Genomic DNA, 7,685 nt, shown 5'->3' on the forward strand with positions numbered 1-7,685 from the left:
AGCCATGGAAGCACAATGCCCCTCAGCATCCACTGACCCCGCTTTGTGATTTTACGTGGCCTACCACTTCATGACTCAGGTTGTGTTGTTCCCAGTGGCTTCCACTTTGTTATAATGACACTAACAGTTGACTGTAGAATATTTAGCAGGAAGGAAATTTCATGACTGGACTTGTTGCACAGGTGGCATCCTATCACGGTACTATGCTGGAATTCACTGAGCTCCTGAGAGCGACCCATTTCACAAATGTTTGTAGAAGCAACCTGTATGCCTAGGTGCTTCATTTTATACTCCTGTGGCCATGGAAGTGATTGGAACACCTGAATTCAATGATTTAGATGGGTGAGTAAATAGTTTTGGCAATATAGTCAGTCTCTGTGTAAGCTTTCAATCAGCCAAGTTCAAGTGCTTACCATGACTGGTAGGCACTGAATTGAACGCAACTGGACTTTTTTCCTATGTTGTTTTTCACTTTTCATCTGAGAAGCTCATACAGTTCTAATGGGGAGTACTAGGTATATAGTGAGGTGGTCCATGTGAGCCAGGTGACCTTGATAACTCAGATGATGACAGAGATTGTCCAACTCTTCAGAACACCTGGTTCTCCCATCAGATTCTCAGGTGAAAGCTGAAATGTTTTTATGAATGTAGAAAGAAGTCCAGTTGGCTTGGACTCATGTCGAGCTCATTTCTTCACACAGTGGGCTAAACTGAAGCCAAGCTGCTTGAAAGAGATCGAATTCCCAGGTAAAACATTGCTGCTAGGAGGACTTTAAAAATGTAAGGACATTTGTCCTGTAAAGCCTTTATAAGTAGAAATCTACCAAAAAAAAATGTCAAAGCTTAATTTTGATCTCAACTACACACTTATAATTTTGTGTAAGCTTTTGATACATTGGCAAAATGTGTCCATGGACACACAGATATGTTCCACAAGTACACCAAACTACTTTTTTTTGTCATTTCTAATACTAATACATATCTGCAGGTCATCACCAAATTTTGCCCTGATGATGCAAACGAACACACACAGACTTAAGGTAAAAATAATACAATTCATGATATCTTTTATCATCAGATGTAAATCATCTTTTTCCAACAGTGACACTTTTTGTATTGTGCCTGCTGTTTTGTATTAGTACATTTCATGAAGGCCTCTTTTTTATTTCAGCACACTGCAAACATACTGAGAAAGAGCATGGAGGGCACAGATTTAAAAATAAAGCAGTGGTGTAACTAATAGCAGTAATGTTAGCTGCAGTTGGCCATGACTGTGATGTATGGCTTGGAGATGGTGGCACTGACAAAAAGGCACGGAGCAGAGCTGGAGCTGGCAGAGGTGAACACGCTAAGATCTTCTTTGGGAGTCACCAGGAGGGACAGGATTAGAAATGAATCCATCAGAAGGACAGCTCAGAGAGGAAGATGGTTTGGACATATGGAGAGGAGGGATTGTGTATATATTGGACAAAAGAAGACGGAGCTACCAGCCCGGAGGAAAAAGAGAAAGACCCCGAAGAAGGTTGACGTATGTAGTGAAGGAGGACATGCAGATGGTTTGTGTGACAGAAGAGGATTCTAGGGATTGGATGAAATGGAGGGAGATGATCTACTGTGACGACCCCTGAAGGGAACAGTTGGTCATGACTGGATTCGGTATACAGCCCTGTAGCACAACTGGCTTTTGACTTGTGATAGCAGGGAAAGCAAGTAATAACATAAAAGATGACTCAGGGCCATCAGACCCAACATAGGCCTTTAATTCTGTTACTAAACACACCTGTGGAGTAGTTTATGCTGTTATGTCTTAACCATAAAGAGCCAGCACATTCACATTTAAATATTTAAATAAAGTCACTATAAGTCAGCATACATGCTAAAAACAAATCCTAAATGTTCAGAAGATTAAGATGCTTGCTTTTGATTAATCAGCAATGATGCCAGTAGCAGTGCACTGAGGTGTGCACACCACATAGCTTCGGGTTTTTTGGACAAATCACTCTCTCTTTGACGGCCTTAATTCTTTTGAAATAAATTCAGTTTGGAGCAAGGGAGCAAATCTCTAGTAAAGCTGCACCTTTAACCAGAGAAGAGCTCTGAACATCCTGGCTAATTTAAAACTGCTGTCTAATTCAGCTATAAGAAAGGAAAGCCGTACTTAACACATCAAACGCTATCTCGTGTTGACATAGACTCAAACCGCTTCTGTCTCGCCACATTAAATCAAATGCCTTTCTTAAACAACAAAACCAAAGACGGCCTCAGGATACGTTCAATTAAAAGGCTTTTAAATTTCCATCTCTGAGTTATTGCCATTAAATGATCGTCTTCTCAGAAATGAGTCATAAATCATTAAATTGCCTTTCACATTGCAAGGATCCCTCTGGCTCTTAGTACCAGAGTTTGCGTAGCTGTTTGGCCAGACAAGGACATTCCCCATATTTAATTTTGTCTCTTATCATAGTCAGTAATCACGTCCTCTTAAAACAGATCGCCCCAAAGACAAAAGTGCAAAAACTATCTTTGAAGGACACAGACTTAATAACTTTCCCTGTCAGCTGTGAAATATACTATTAAGGCTGTGAAAATTAATACACACAAGTGTGTGCGTGAACAGGCTGATGGAAATAATAATCTGCTTATTATGGCATAATCAACATCCTCTTGTTTTCCTCAACCCTAAAAACACCTGTTTGCCTATTTTCCCCCCACCTAATTGCACCATTTAATTGCTTATTTGTGTAAATATTGTAGACTTTGTGTTGTGAGACTTCAGCTGCATCTCCCAAATTGTCTGTCAGTCCTTGTTTACTTTTTCCCCCTGAATCTTTGACCGATGTTAACAGAAGCACCTGCGACTCCTCTGTCCTCAGGCGCGTTTTTGACGGTTTCTCTCAGAATACGTCTGAAGGAGGGAGAGCTTAAAAGCAAGACAGGAAGAAAACAATGCCATTAATTTAGTTTTGGGCAACAGATGACCTTTCAAATAAAGACTTTCTGTTAATTTTCTTAAATTAGCTGTTTAATTACATACTTTGGGCTTTTACAAAAATCTCGTACAGCGGTCTTTGTCTCTGTTTCGACATCGAGATTTAATTGGAAAATCAAATAGAACATTGTTTAGATTCTCCACAAAGGCCTTATTGTGTTACAAACCAGTTAACCTCTATTTCCTATTTAAGCAGGGCTCATTCTCCTTCGATTGTTTTCAATCTCTCCCCACCATCTTCTCCAATCTGCTGCCCTTCAAGCAAGACCAATTCATAGTTTCCATCATGAGGAAACGCAAGCTACTAACAGCTAATTTAGCACTTTTGTTTTAATCATGCAAGGTTCAGATTGAAAAACTGATAATTTAACTGAAAATAGGAAACAGTGAGCCTTTTTTCACCCTTGAAATTAACCAGAAATTAACATCTCATATAATAGTGGAAAATATCAAAGGACAGATTATATACTTGTCTCCTCCTGCTACTGTCTGTGAGTTCATATTTAGCATGGAGGACGCTAGACTTCTTAAAAAATATATAGACAAACCACTTACTAAGGATTAAGGTGACCTGGGATGTGATCAAATGCTCAGTTTTACTTTAAAAGGTTCTTAAATGAGTAAAGTGATCAGAAAGTATTTGTATAGGATTAATAGTAAACCCTGCTTGATAACTCTAAATGCTACTAAAGAAAGGTGCTTCAGTACTTTCTATATTACCTCCTTTACTATAGGATACACTGAGCCATCCTTTACAAAGGGAGACGAGATGCTATCCCACAATTCAAAGCGTTGCATCATCTGACTTTTCATGAAAGTCAACATTTCATTACCATAACTTGCTAAAATGTATTTTGAATTTCCATCAGCACACCATTAAACCACAGGTGAACTAAGAAGATCACACGGCTGTAATAAAATGTGCTAAAATATGCTTATCTAGTTAAATTTTTGCCTTGTGTGGAGAACATTGATTTATATATAATCTCTAAATCAAGCTAAATCAAGGTTACAAGCTTTAGTAGTTGATCAGAGCTCATTTATGGTTTGCTATATTTCAGTATGCATTAGTTGTGTCTGCTGTTTTATTACTGGCATTTAGGATTGTCATGAAATAAATTTTCCACTCGGGCCAGCTGGGATAGACTTCTGGCTTTTGGGGCACTAAAAACACAGCAAGACCACATTAGGGTGGAGTAAGATGCACATTTTGTGACCCATGTTTTGGAAGTTTTACTTTGAATATAGCAGGAATCAACCATGACATTGTTAAGGAATCTGCTGTCAAAGCCAGCAGATTCTCTGATGAATTCTCCTTCACACCTTTCCTTGACCTCATGATGGTTTCCTTTAGGGTTGTCCCATAGTATATCATCTGTCGTAATACTAGTATAAACTTTTATGTGATATAAAAATCTCAAATCGTGATATCAGTACTATAGCAACATGTGTTTATATTTCTTGGTGTGAGAATGGCATGTCAGCCTCTGGGGATGATTTAGTACAATTTAGTCCAAATTAAGATGGAAACTGCATACTTGTTTTGCCACTTGAGGGGAAAAAAGTACAACCAGGCTGGGAAGGATTAGATACTAGCAGCTGGTGATGCTTGATCCAAAAGTAAACAAATGACTCCGCAAAGCGTTGCTGAATCACTCATTAACTGCACTCTAACTGCACTGCACACGACAGCAAGAGCAAATGGATGGAAATTACTGTTACATGGTGGAAAAGCAGCTGCATAAAAGTAAAACAAGATACAACATCCCATATAAAAATATATGCATATATATATATATGTGTATATATATATGTGCGTTTGCTCAGAAATTCTGTGGAGGACATTTTGCTTGCATTAGACTTATGGGTAGCACTTTATAATAATGTCACACTATTAAGCATTTTTACTGTATTCGTAAGATATTGGCAAGTGCTCTTTAGTTCGTCATTTATAAATACAGATATGTTATTATGACTATCCTTATGATTATGATTATTACGAGCAGTGATGGAATAGCAGTGATAGCTGTACATGGTGTAACAGTATTTCTATATAAATGATGAATGAAGTGCTTGTTAATACCGTAATAGTGCTTAACAGTGTGACAGATATTATAAAGAGCTACTGACTTGTGCTATATCTCTGTCACTGCAGTTGCACTGTCATGCTGCTCCTGCTGTTACCTTATTTCAATAGACTTCAAATTAGGGAGTATGTCATCAATGACACTAGAACAAAAGAGTGGAAAATGCCCTTCATTTACTTACACTTATAAATGCTACTGCCTGCCAAGCTGCAAGCATCAATAAAATGTTGTTCAGTATCTATTTTCTATATCATCAGAAACATTGCTTCTGCAAATGCTTGTAAAATATCGTGATATGATTGTGAGGCTGTATCACGCACCTCTATATTCCACTGAGGCTAAGGAAAATCGATTAGGAAAAGGAGGGAGAACATAATATCTTTGGACTATTTGACCCTTTCCCAGAAAGAGCTTCATTTCAGTTATCACAGTAAATCACAGCGATACTATAGAGAGCATAAAAGGTGGATGTCACCAGTTGCACTTTCAGAGTCTGTTGGGACTCTAGGCCAAAGAATTTAGAGAAGGTCCCTCAAACCAGCTTTAATCATAATTATGTCATAAATGTTCTGACACAGAGAACAACAGCAGCATTCCTACACAACAACAACAACAACTAAAAAGTTGCTCTACAAATGGCAGAGACTATATTTATTTTGGTAACAGTGTTTAACATCAATGTAAACAAAATAAATAACACGAGGCCTCAAGAGTCTGTCCTCCAGAGTTAAGGTTATATTTGCTATTTTATCATGAATATTTTTCTTTACTTTTTCACTTCCAGAAGGATAACACCTCATCCTTTTAGTTGTTATCATTTGGGTGTAACAGTATAACTGCTTTTATGATGTTTCTGAAGTCCCATTTTGAAGCCTAGAGATCAGCATTTTCACTGTTGCCATCTTGGTTGCAAAAAAGCTGGATGTGTTAAGGAGGGCCTGCTTCAGTCTGCATGCAAATGTCCATGGGCAATGAATGTGTGACTGGTAGACAGCACCTAAGCATAGAAGAAAGTGCTAAGGTGAATGGGCTGTATTGAAAAACTTCTATATAAGTATCAGTCAGACCTCACAGAAGTCCAGTCAGGTAACTCCTGTTTCCCCATAGACTTCTATAAGCCCAGAAGCCCTTTTGCAACTACTGCTATTGCTGTCTTGTGGCTTTCGTAAAGAATACAGGTGTAAGGCACTTCCACATTACCTTGGTTTAATGGTCTAAACAGTATCACGCACACCATTTGCAATGGAGGTGAGTGAAGGTCAGGTGTCCCACTGTTACTTTGGATATTGCTATTAGAGCAGCTCCTGTCTCAAAAACCTGCGTTCTTTCTAGTGGCCAGCAGGGGGAGATCCCTGGTTCCAAGAAGACTTTCAGCCATATAGAAATTTATGAAGAACCAGGATGCTGGCAGCGAAAATGCTCAGCTTGAGGCTTCACTCAACTATCCAGTGAGTGACATCACAGTGGAAAAATCCATATTTTACACATGAAGTGAACAGATGGGATGACAAATCACTCCACCCGGTTCTGGTTTCAAGCATAGTCAAGATGTGTTGTTGTCATTACTGTCGCAAACGTCTGCTTACACACCACTCTGCATTTAATCATTAGTCGTTATTAATCTCTGACTCGCTTCCACAGTATGTTTCTAGTCCTGTTTTCCTCCAATCACCTCCTCCTAAATTGCTGCCCCACCCTGAGTCTGGTTCTGAGGTTTCTTCCTGGTAAAAGATAGTTTTTCCTTCCCACTGTCACCAAGTGCTTGCTCAAAGGGGCTTGCTTGTTGGGATTTTCTCTATATTACTGCAGGATCTTTAGTTTTCAATATAAAGTGCTATATAAATAAAATTGAACTGAATTGAAACCACTGACTTAATATTTTATTATATCAACGACATAAGCAACCTTATTAACTATTTTTGAACACATCAAATCCTGTTATAACAATGTCAATAACTATTTGAACCCCAAATCTGATCACAGCAAAGCTGTTTTTGTGTCTAAACTGAATCAAAGAGAAATGAAAAACACCAGTGCTATATTTCCTCCCTCCGGTATTACACTGTTGACAAATTACCTATATGGTTTCTCAGGTGAAAGGACTTGCAGGGGACCAATATGAGAGTATTGATCATGTGGCTCCACAGCAAGGAGAAAACTAAACATACTGTATTTCCGCAAAAAGTCAAATTACTGTTTTGATATTGCATCGAAAGCTTCACAGAGAGAATTACCTACCATAAAAGCAACTTTGAAAGGTAATGTTTCAGCAAACATCACACTAAAGTTTAACAAATGTTTGACTTTGACTTTAGTTGACTAAAAGGTCAGATAAAATTTTCTCAAACATGTTTGATAAAAGAAGAAGATGAGAAATGTCTTTTAGGTGAGACAAGATGACGTGCAAGTCAAATTGTTCCTGGCCAGAGGCGAAGAAACGAGAAAAGAGACGAGACACAGAGAAAACAAAATTTGTGACCTCTTTGATCAGTTTTGTGGTGACATTGTCTGAAGGTAAGAAAGACAAATTCATGCGAGAGGTAATTTTATGAGGGAAAATGCATCGGTACCAGCCTGTGGGACATAAGTATTAAAGGCAGCTTCTGTGC

The 7,685-nt window shown here is 38.5% G+C and overlaps 1 long non-coding RNA gene across 1 annotated transcript; it reads left to right on the forward strand.

Moving 5' to 3' along the window:
• The first annotated feature begins 454 nt into the window (after window positions 1-454).
• Window positions 455-2,828, forward strand: LOC102082797 (uncharacterized). The gene is made up of 3 exons (XR_269340.4): window positions 455-747; window positions 989-1,040; window positions 1,172-2,828. It is a non-coding gene; the product is annotated as an uncharacterized LOC102082797 (long non-coding RNA).
• The last annotated feature ends 4,857 nt before the right edge of the window (window positions 2,829-7,685 follow it).

The sequence above is a fragment of the Oreochromis niloticus genome, linkage group LG7 (assembly GCF_001858045.2).
Source record: "Oreochromis niloticus isolate F11D_XX linkage group LG7, O_niloticus_UMD_NMBU, whole genome shotgun sequence".
In the NCBI taxonomy this organism is placed as follows: Eukaryota; Metazoa; Chordata; class Actinopteri; order Cichliformes; family Cichlidae; genus Oreochromis; species Oreochromis niloticus.